The 10,841-nt window shown below is 42.3% G+C and overlaps 2 pseudogenes; one reads left to right on the forward strand and one right to left on the reverse strand.

The window, feature by feature from the left end:
* Positions 1–3,028: 3,028 nt before the first annotated feature.
* On the reverse strand, positions 3,029–5,980 carry LOC101428428 (testis-expressed protein 2 pseudogene; annotated as a pseudogene).
* A 3,296-nt stretch (positions 5,981–9,276) lies between these two features.
* LOC139436162 (tudor domain-containing protein 3 pseudogene) lies at positions 9,277–10,841 on the forward strand (annotated as a pseudogene).

Below are 10,841 nucleotides of genomic sequence, written 5' to 3' on the forward strand. Positions count from 1 at the left end.
TCTCCTTTCAGCCACATTCAGGGCTCTGGCTCTTGTAGCCACAGGCTAAAACACTCTCCCTAACCAAGGCTGGAATTCCTAACCTAGGGCTTCTCTACCACCAAGACTTCATCATAGATCCTGTGTTACTCAGCCAAAGGGCTGCTGATGTAAAGGTCCAGAAATCTGCTGGCTTTTATAAAGAGTATTTATTTGAGATAAAAGTTTACAGTTACAAGGCCCTAAAGAGTTCAACTCAAGGTTCCTTCCTCACTAAAGTCAGTTGCCACGTGTTGAATCAAGATGGTCGTGAGGGTTCAGCCTTCCTCCCTCTCAGCTACAGCCTGGCATAGGGCTTGCCTCTCTTCCCTGGGCTTTAGCTGTTTGAGCCTTTTCCTTCCTGTCACATGGCAGGACCAAATTGTCCAAGTTCTCCCCTCTTTTGTGTCTTCTTCCATGTGTCTTCTTGGTGAGTGTCCATTTCCATCAGCCCACCAAGGGGGTGGGGACTCAACCCGAGTTATACCCTATTGATCAAATCAATAGGTCAAATCAAAGCCCTAATTTTAACATAACTTAATCAAAGACATCTCACCTGAATCTAATACAATCACAGGAGATCATACCAAGAGGAACAAACCAGTTTACAACATAATTGTTCTTTTTGGAATTCATAAATAATATCAAACTGCTACAGATGGTAAATCAAGGGTTATTGGCCATATTCCTACCTGTAACCTAAGCACTTTCTCTCTGCCTTCCCTGCTTGCCACTTCTCCTGTTTCCCAGCACCAAGTTAGGAGTAATTTTTCTTTATTGCTTTTATAGTTCAGATAGATGACAAAAGAGGAAAAAAAAAAAACTTCTTTGTTACAATGATGTCTGCCAGCTTTTCATTATCAAAAAATTTTACCCTCAAAAAAACTGAAGGAAAATTAGAAATTATCTTTCTGTTCCAGGTGGCAGGAGAAAATAGAAACTGATAGAATGAAAAGTGATAGAGATTTCAAAATTTCTTTAAAGAAAGCATTTATTGAATACCTATTTTAGTCACTGTGCTAGACATTTCCTGTTGGTGTGGAAAGTAATCCTCACAACCTACTCTGATGTGCTCCTGATCATTTCACAATGAGGAAATTGTAGCTCAGAGTGCCCTGCCCAGCATCTCCCAGTTAGTAAGTAACAGAGCTGGGATTCAAAGCCAGACCTTTTGAACACTGTGACAACATGTCATCTTGAGGCTTTATCGATGTTATGACAAAAAATACACTAAACAATTTCTGATTCTTACTAAAAGTCTAACTGTGGTTGGTACTGTTCTGAGCCCTGCTGAGGGTAAACTATGACTGAGTCAAGGAGTAAGTGTTGATTGTTTACCATATGCTCAGTGCTAGATCCTGAGGTAAAGAGAAATACGTGTAAAAGACCTAAATAGGGAGAGGATGTGGCTCAAGCTGTTGAGCACCTGCTTCCCTCATGGAGGTCCCTGGTTCAATCCCCAGCCCCCAGTACCTCAAAACAAACAAACAAAAAACCTAAATACTTCCTTCAAAGAATTTACAACCACAACAGGAAGATCCAGACTACCTATGTGGAACAGAGAGTAAATCCAAGCTCCGAGCATTTGTGGAGCAGTGAGCCAACCTGACCCATGGGACAAGAAGATGTTGAAGAGGCAGGGGAATGCATCAGGCTGGAAAAGGAGAATGAAGCCAAATTGGGAGTTGAAGTTGGTGAAGTAGATGGCAGGTGCCATTGCCATCTACAGTTCTTGAGCAAAGACATGCTGAAAGAAGTGATGAAGACAAATCACCCTGAGGAATGTGGGCAGGATACTGGAATCGGGCAGTGCTGCTGGCATCTCCAGACAGCCACATTTAATCAGAACAATGACCACTCAGGGAAGGTTTATAAAACCTACATCCTCACCTGAGTCAAAGACATGAAGTATTTCCACTGCAGGCCTTTGTTAGATTATACAGAGTCATGAGCTTTCTGTGACCCAGCACTTACCTTTCCAGTTCTTTAAATACCTGCACCCTCCCCTGACTCCTGAACCCAATGCATACCTTGTGTTCGTAACAGTGGCCCTGGAACCACATAGCCTCATCTGTTTATGCTTCTCCTCAGGGCAGGAATTTCCCATTGGCAGTGCAATCCCTTTCCTGCTTCTGAGCCTGGTTCCACAAGGCTTAACTCACAGTAGGACTGGGACTGGCTTCCTCCCAGCCTGGCCTGTCCCCCTGCTCCACCCCCTCTATGGTACTGTGCTGTAAGTCAGACTTCCCAGAGGCTCCTAGGAGAAGACTTGAGAGGGCCCAGTAGATAAGGTCACTACCCTCTCCCTGTAAGGTAGATGATCAGAAAGCAAACTATTATTTCAACACCTTGCAAAAATGCTTTTGTTAAATTATTTAATGATACGACTCCAGCCTTTCTTTTACAAGAGTCTTCATTTGAACACCATTCTGTCTTTTGCAGAACTTGAATTGGAAGTATTGTCCAATGTATTCACCTTAGAGGCAATGTAGTGAGATGGTTAAGAATCAGGATTCTTTAGACAGCTTGAGCCCAAAAGATGTCAAGTTATTGAAATGCTCCAAGCACCAGTCTCCTCATCTATAATCCTGCCTTTGTTACCCCAGATGACAATACCACATGGGCCTCACGGAAACAATGCACCTCATTTGAATACTGAACGATGAGTAGAAGTTCTTCAGGTAGGCAAAGAGGTAAAAGCACTGAAGGCAAAAGCACTGAACTCTACATCTCTAGTGCTGAAATAGAGACAGAAAGATGGGGGTATTCTGGAAAGGATTTCTGAGCTGGATAGAAGGGCAGGGCAAGGTGACTGCTGTGGCCCTATCTCCTCCGTACGGGGTGCACTCCTTGTATGTGGGGCTCCCCTACGCGGGGGACACCCCCGCATTGCAGGGCACTCCTTGCGTGCATCAGCACTGCACATGGGCCAGCTCCACACGGGTCAAGGAGGCCCGGGGTTTGAACCGTGGACCTCCCATGTGGTAGACGGACACCCTATCCACTGAGCCTAGTCCATTGCTTTTCAGAAATATTCTGACTTGGTGATTTCATCTACAAATCTCATAATCTTACTTGTTCGATGATCTCCAACATCCGGGTGGCCCCTAGGAGGAGCTGCTGATCTGCCCCAGTGGGCTCCAGGACCTCGTCTTCCTTAAGAAGCCGGTGCTGGAGGACTCCTCATCAATGCCTGCCAGGCAGTACACCCTGGGACTGCAAAACTTCTTTGCCAATGTCTCCAACCTTCAGGTCTTCAGTAAAAGGCTCTTCACCTAGTTTGGCCAAATTCATTTTGGTCTCAGGAGTCATCAGAAAGGACCCATTGTAGGACATTTCCAAAGTGATCTAGAGTCCTTGATGATCAACGTAAGTCTTGAAGGCCTGAAGAATTTTTGGCACAGCAACCCCCATGTCAGGTTCTATCAGAATTAGTGCATTCATTAAGTAGGGAAGCCTTATTTTGCTGAGTTTCATTTGAATTTTCTTAGACAACAGATCAGACCAGTATTTCTCTCCCAAAAGATCTGAAAATACTCTTCCAAGCAAGGCGTTCACCCAGGCTTCCTGTTCTTCCTCTTCAGATGGTGGAACCTCTGGCAAGTTTTCCCCAGTTGTAGGGTTGCTCTCTGCACTCTGCACTCAGCTCTTCTGGGGGATTCGGGTTTTGGGGAACACACCAGGCCATGTACATGCTGAAGTCCAGAAGTATCTTCTGCCTCACACTGCCCACCAACTCCTGCTTCAGCTGTGACATAACCTCCTCCACACTGTCTTTGCTGCTGTTACAACTATGGGTCAGGTGCCCCAAGGGGCTGCTGTGTCTGCTGTATGTGGGCAAAACTCTGCTTTATTTCCAGAGATACTGGTGGCTTCTTGATTTCTGACTTCAGTTTAGATGCCAGAATAAATCTGCTAAACCACTCCTCCTTTTCTCAGCCACTTCTCCCAAAGATATACAGTATCTGGTCTCATTGAGGATAGGGTAGCTTCCGAGTGTCCTTGCTTCCCAGCTCTCTCTCAGCTAATGGTTTCTCTTCAGAAGTTTCCTTATCAGTCTTAGACATAAAATCATTTTGTCGACCAAACTCTATACAAGTGGGGTATTTTTTGTTTTCATGCCAAACTTTTAGTTATAAGATAAATCTTGCTATCTGAGAAATTATAGATTTTCTGGCTATTGTAGGTGACCTCTGGCTTTGTTTCATTGTAGCTCACCCTTCTGGATATATTTTTATTGGGCTTTGAAAGTCTTCAGGTCCCACCCTCAAGTCAAACAAAGACTGAATGTGTCAAAGTTGCATGATAAGTTTCTGGATCATAGTTGTAAATCTCATTCATCCATCCCTTTAATATTTCAGGTTCTTTGATATCCAGAGATCTTGTGTTCCAGTGTTGTAGATTTTTATGTAAATGGTGATATTTATGACAGTTGGTGGTATAAAAACCAAATCATGCAAACTGCCCTCATGAATCCAAAGGTAATTCCCAGGAAGAGCCCATTCACTTAACGGGGAAGGGGGAGGATGAGGTATGCATAGACAAACAATACAAAGAAGTTCAAGGTCTTCACTGGTAATTCTTATTGCTGCTTGGTGGAGTCCACCTCATCTTCATTGACAAGAATCGTGCCATTGTGCACAAGCATCTGTAGCTTCAGAGGGAGATCTAGGGATTTATCAACTTGACTCTCCCCATCCGTTTCCAAACCAAAGTATTCAATGTACAACTCACAAAACTCTTCATCTTCTTTGCTCACTAAAGCAGACAAAGAACATTTCTCAAGAACTAGAGAACTTGTCTTTAGACCTAAATCGTTTAGATTGCTAACCTGGGAAATTTTCAGTTCCACTGCTCTCCCAGGCTCATCAGTGGACTTTGGCTGGTCACTTCTGGGGATGTTAGAATCGCTTCTGTAGCAGTCTCCCTTGGAACCACACTCCTCTTCTTTGATGCTGTAGTTGTTATTGCTTTCCAAGTGACCATTCACTCTGGACACATTGGAAAGTTCTGAAGCACTTGAAGATAAGGCTTTGGGCCCATAGCTGCCACCTTCTTCCCCTATAATTTTACTAAGGAGCTGAAAAGGTTCATATATGACTTCTGAAAGGCATCATTTAGTGCCAATTTTGGCCTCTATATCAGACTTTAAAAAAGGAGTATGAGAAGGAAAAGTCAGAGGGGAAGAAGGTGCAGTTTTTGGAATCTCTGCCTGTGTTTCGTGGTTGTGTGAACTGCTTTAACAGGGGTAAATTCAGTTTGGAATCAGGTGGCTTATAGTGCATAGTCTCTGATTCCTACCTAGAAGTATCTGTGGGCAGAGACTTGACTAATGTCTTCATCAAGTCCCTATGCCTTAGGGGGTGTGGGATTCTTTTGGCTCCACCTCTGTTTACAGGGACTTCACAAGGTTCATGAAGGGTTTTGTGCTGGAAAGAGTGAAGGATGAAGCACTGAATGAGAGGACTGGACACTTGGAAGGGCAATGGGAGAAAGAACTGGTTTTCTGATCAGAAAGGGAGGACACACTGGGAGCACTAGTTAAGGGCACTGATAAAGATGACCCTAAGGACAGAGCCAATGGCACTGAACCTTATACATGGGCTATTGGAGAAGGGAAGTCCAACAGCTTACAGTGTTCTCAGAGATGGGAAAAATGGCAGGGGACTGGGACATGGGAAGCCCATCTGCCAGGACAGACAAGACAGGACCAGCAGAGCCATGGCTGCCCAGTTCAAGATGGAGGTCTTCCTTGGCTTCCAGCCCTGTTATGATGGTCCTTCAACCCCTCCTCAAAGTACTTTCTGAGCTCCTCCCCTCCTTCCTCCTCCTCTTCACTGGATGATGATAAGTGAATGGCCAGGGTGTCTGGGGACACAGACCTCTGCAGGAGCACTTTGGGGGCTCATGGTTTGGGCATGTCAATGGATTTTTCGGCATGGCTACCATTCAGACTTGTCATTGCCAGCTTCACAAGGGCTCAGGTTCCCGGATCCACTGGCTGCCTCATTGTGGGGCCACCAAAGCCATTCATATTTAAATATTCATTTAAACTTTAAATTCACTATTAATATTCTGTAAGGTCGCTTATGTGTATTTTCTTACGTACTATTTTTATTACAGTCTTTAATGCTTAAGGTGAAATTTAGAAAATACAGAAAAAATGTAAAGAAGAAAATAAAAAGCCATTTGTACCCTTGTCAACCAAAAGAAACCGCCATAGAAATTTTGGTTATAACTTTCTAGAAATGTTTTCACCAAATATCAATATGTATGTATATTCCAAATTAGGAATCAAGCTTTAAATACAGTGTGTAACCTCTGGTTTTTTTGACTAAATAGATATTGTGACCATTTTTTGTCTTTCGACATTATTCCCATAAACTATTTTATGTTTATAATTAATTATGTGAATACCCTTTAGTAATGACACACTGCTGAAAAACTGCAGTAGGTAAGAAAATTCAATGGGCATGGTATCTGTTATTGCTGTTATCACATGATCTTGTGGCTGACGTGACTAAGTGTGGTCCATAAAATAGGTGGAGACTGCCTGAGTCACTAGAGGCTGACTCAGACGAGGAGGACATTCCTTACTTTCTGATTAAGTGTTTGTACATTTGAGAGTTGAATCTTCTTAACATCCTATTTAGTTGCGTGACAATTCTTTGTGAGATTCGAGACCCGTAGATCGAGCTTTCCCCCCACTGCTGGGAAATGGGAAACAGATCAGCTCCCCTAGAGGCAGAACTTCTTACCGAGGAGGTTCCAGTTACTAGGATACAGGGACCTGCTGCCCCCCAGAGGATAAATGCAGGAGTGACGGTATTAGTGGGAGGCTTAGAACAGATGGGAGGATGCGCTTTCTCTTCTCAATGGTTTTCCATTTCCCTTGTTTTTACAGGTCCTTTGTATAATTTCACTTTGCTTGCCTAAAAGTTTATTATTTTACTTTGGTATCTGACTGTGGGTTTCTTCTGTGTGAAAGCCCTTATGAAGACAAGAGGCCCTAGAACCCCAAGAAGTGAGCCCAGCCTTTCTGAAGCCTTCAGTGGTAAATGCCCTCTGTTGCTGCAAGACAGTTGTGGATATGCCACAAATGACAGAAGACAGGAGCCTCCCTTTGAAGAGAACTGTGAATTACCTGGGATAACTATCCTGGAGGGAATTAGATAATAAAGACTAGTAAAGTATCTCAAATTCAGCGGGGGCCCCCCAGGACTGGTTTCAAAAGCCACTAAGACTTCACATGAGACTCTAAGGGAACCGGTTATAAGATTCTCAAGAAAGTGAGACATCAAGCCTGAAGAAAAACCCTTCAGGCCAGGAAAAATGGTAAATGCTCTACTGACCTTGGTACCCAATGGTAAAATTACACCATGACTTAAAGAAATGCATTAAATAAGTTAAGAAGTTAGTCCTCAGATTAAACCTTACAAGTGTTTGTGCCTGGGAAAAGGTGACTTCCCATTGGAGAATTTTAAGTTTAGATGAGAGGTTCAACTATATCTGATCAGAATAAATATTAAAATATTAAAAGTATGATATAAAGAGAACTAAATTGTAAAATAAATTTTAAAAGGTATTTCTATTATCTAATCTAAACCTTGAAAAAAGGGTTTTTGTATGAGAAAAAGGAAAAGTTAACTTTCATTGAATGACCTGGTGTCCCTCTTAGTTATAAAATAAAGAATAGAGATAGGCAAATTGGCATCAAGCCAACAATTGGCAGTAACAAAAAGGGAAAGAAAATATAAACAAATGCAAGAGACTCCATGCCTCCTTTCATTTGTGAAATGGTTACTCTAAAGACTCAGCTTCCAGTCGAAAGACTTAAGAAGTCCCTTTATATGTATGGCAAGGGAAGGATAGAGGGACTGAGATGTGGTGGCTAAGGGGTGGGGGTAGGGGTTCTTTGGGGAGTAATGAAATGTTCTAATATTGATTGTGGTGATGAACGCACAACTCTGTGATTATACCAAAGCCATTGAAAGTATACTTTAGATTGATTGTATGGTATGTGAATATATCTCAATAACATTGCTTTTTAAAAAAATCCATTTAACTAAGGTTTATAGGGTTTTCACATTACTTTAAAAATTATGAATAAAGGATAAAATACAATCCACATTTATGTATTATTCCTACTCAAATACTTTGATAAATTATTTTCTGTATTTTGGATGAGAAACATAACCATACCTTTTCTGGTTTTACCATGTGAGAAACAAAAATGCAAATATAGTATTTTAGTTCATTTCAGAAATAGTTTTTTTTTTAAAGCTAAATTAGATGAAGAAGGGCACTACCAAGGGGGCAGTGGAGCTCGAGCCAAGGTCGCAGAGTTGCACTGGGACAGTGACAGGAAAAACCAGCCCTGACACAATTGCCTGGTTCCCCATATGCCCTAAGGGCAGCTTTCCTTGATGGAGAGTTCCTTTTCATTATGGTGTCTGACCCAGACAATCTGACCTGCCTGTGGACACTTGAAAAATGAGATAGTTTTATTTTTTTATTTTAGTTATTTACTTTCATTATTTTTTCCCCAATTAGGGCAGATCAAAAGGCAGAGTGGTAGAGTGAATCTTTATAGGAAGATATCTTTCAGATGAAGGTGTTGAACCTTGCACAAATTCTTGTGACAAAGTCAATATAAATGACATCATCCTGCTTGCTCTCAATACATATCTAACAACAATTGGCAAGAAACTCCTCCCAGCGATATCAATGGTGGAAAGATAGAAAACGTGAAGGTCCCTGTATGCTGCAGATTCAAAAAATTCTCAATGTTGCTGCACCAAAGGATAATGAAGAATATCAGGCTGCACCAAAAATGCTTCGTTTGCAAGTGACTGACAATCACATAAGTTGTACATTCAGTGGAACTTTAGTTTTATGTCAAAAATAAGCCTGAATACACCACTTGGAACTAAAATTAAGCTCACAGCCATAGTTGACATTAAAAATGGATTTCTGCTCTTGAATGACTCTAACACAACAAATCTTGGCAGTGAAGTGGAGCATCTTATTAAGAAATGAGAATTGCAGAGAAGCTTGTCAAAACATAAGAGAGGAAAGTGGACTTGGCCCAGTGGATAGAGCATCCGTCTAATAGAAGGTCCACGGTTCAAACCCTGGGCCTCCTAGACCCATGTGGAGCTGGCCCATGCGCAGTGCTGATGCGTGCAGGGAGTGCCGTGCCATGCAGGGGTGTCCCAGCATAGGAGAGCCCCACGCGCAAGGAATGTGCCCCGCGAGGAGAGCCACCCAGCACGAAAGAAAGTGCAGCCTGCCCAGGAATGGTACCACACACATGGAGAGCTGACACACAGGATGACGCAACAAAAAGAAACATAGATTCCCATGCTGCTGACAACAGAAGTGGACAAAGAAGAACATGCAGCAAATGGACACAGAGAACAGACAATGGGGTGGGGGGGGGGATTTTGGGGAGGAGGGGAGAGAAATAAATAAAAAATAAATCTTTAAAAAAGAAAACACACAAGAGAAGCAATATTGGAACCAAAGGCAGATCACCACATTTTATGCCGTTTGGACAGAAATGTACATCTCATTTCCAAGTGAATAGCAGAGAACTTGATACAAAAAATATCTTGCAAGTTTCTATGCCTGTCAAGCCTACAAACGATAATGATGAATTTGAAAAGGAAAGGACTACCGCTATTGCAGAAAGTGCAAAGAACAAAGAAATCAAGAATTTTGGAGGAGCTGGTGGTGGTGCTAGAAGCAATCTCATCGTGAATGCTGGCAGTAACCAAAATAGGGACGTTTTACAAAAAGAAACGTCAACCAAATCTGAGTGGAAACAGGAAGGTATCTTTAGAGAATTGGTTGATGAGAATGCTCTGAAGTCCATAACAGAAATGGCGTCTAAGGAAGCATCGAGGCATGCTCTTATGGATAATGGCAACAACTTAGAAGTGGTATTGAAGCTGGCTAGTAAGATAGGAAATCAATAGATGGATCTGGAACCTGGCAAGAAGTCCAACGTGGACATCAGCAACCCCAAGATGCTGCCACTCAGAAGAAGACTTCTTCTCGAAGCCAGGAGAAGCCTGGATATTCCCTAAGGACTCTATCATTGGGCCCTCCTGGGAGACTGAGGGGGGAAATAAGCAATCAAAGCAGTAAACAGCTGGAACTTCTCCCCTGCCATTCGCAAAGGGGAGGGATAATTAAGAGCTCAAAAGCTAAGCACAAGGCCTAAACAGGCTCTCTTGCTCTCTCATGCTCCTTTGCCTCTGGACCCTGGACTCCAACTGCCTTCTTTTCCAATTAGATCACCACGCAAGTAAAACTGGGGCATTTATAACCTATAATGAGAAATGGTAGCCTGTAAATCAGCCCTCCTTATCACTTTTCAGCCCCTTCTTCTCTGCCTGGGACCCCTGATCTGTTATTTTCTCCCATTTATCTTCCTTCCCAACCTAAATAAATTACTGGCCTTACTCACCTGACATGCTCTTGAAATTCCTTTCTCCAGCATAGTCGAAGAACCTAAATGAAATCTGGTAACTGTATTGACTGTACTTGTTAACAGCAATAAACAGAAACCTGTTACAGGTCCACCTCTAAGAGGTAAAGGAAAAGGCAGGGGGAAAATAAGATCTGAAGATGAAAATGACTTGGGAAATGCAAGACCATCAGCATGAAGTACACTATTTGATTTTTTGCATTCTAGTATGAGAACTTTGAATGTGGAAGAACTTAAATCTCAATTACAATGGCTTCATCAAAGAAAACAAAGATTGTCAAATAAAGAGAAAAATGGAATAAAAGATAATATGTGTACTCATTGTTAA

The sequence above is a fragment of the Dasypus novemcinctus genome, chromosome 4 (assembly GCF_030445035.2).
Source record: "Dasypus novemcinctus isolate mDasNov1 chromosome 4, mDasNov1.1.hap2, whole genome shotgun sequence".
In the NCBI taxonomy this organism is placed as follows: Eukaryota; Metazoa; Chordata; class Mammalia; order Cingulata; family Dasypodidae; genus Dasypus; species Dasypus novemcinctus.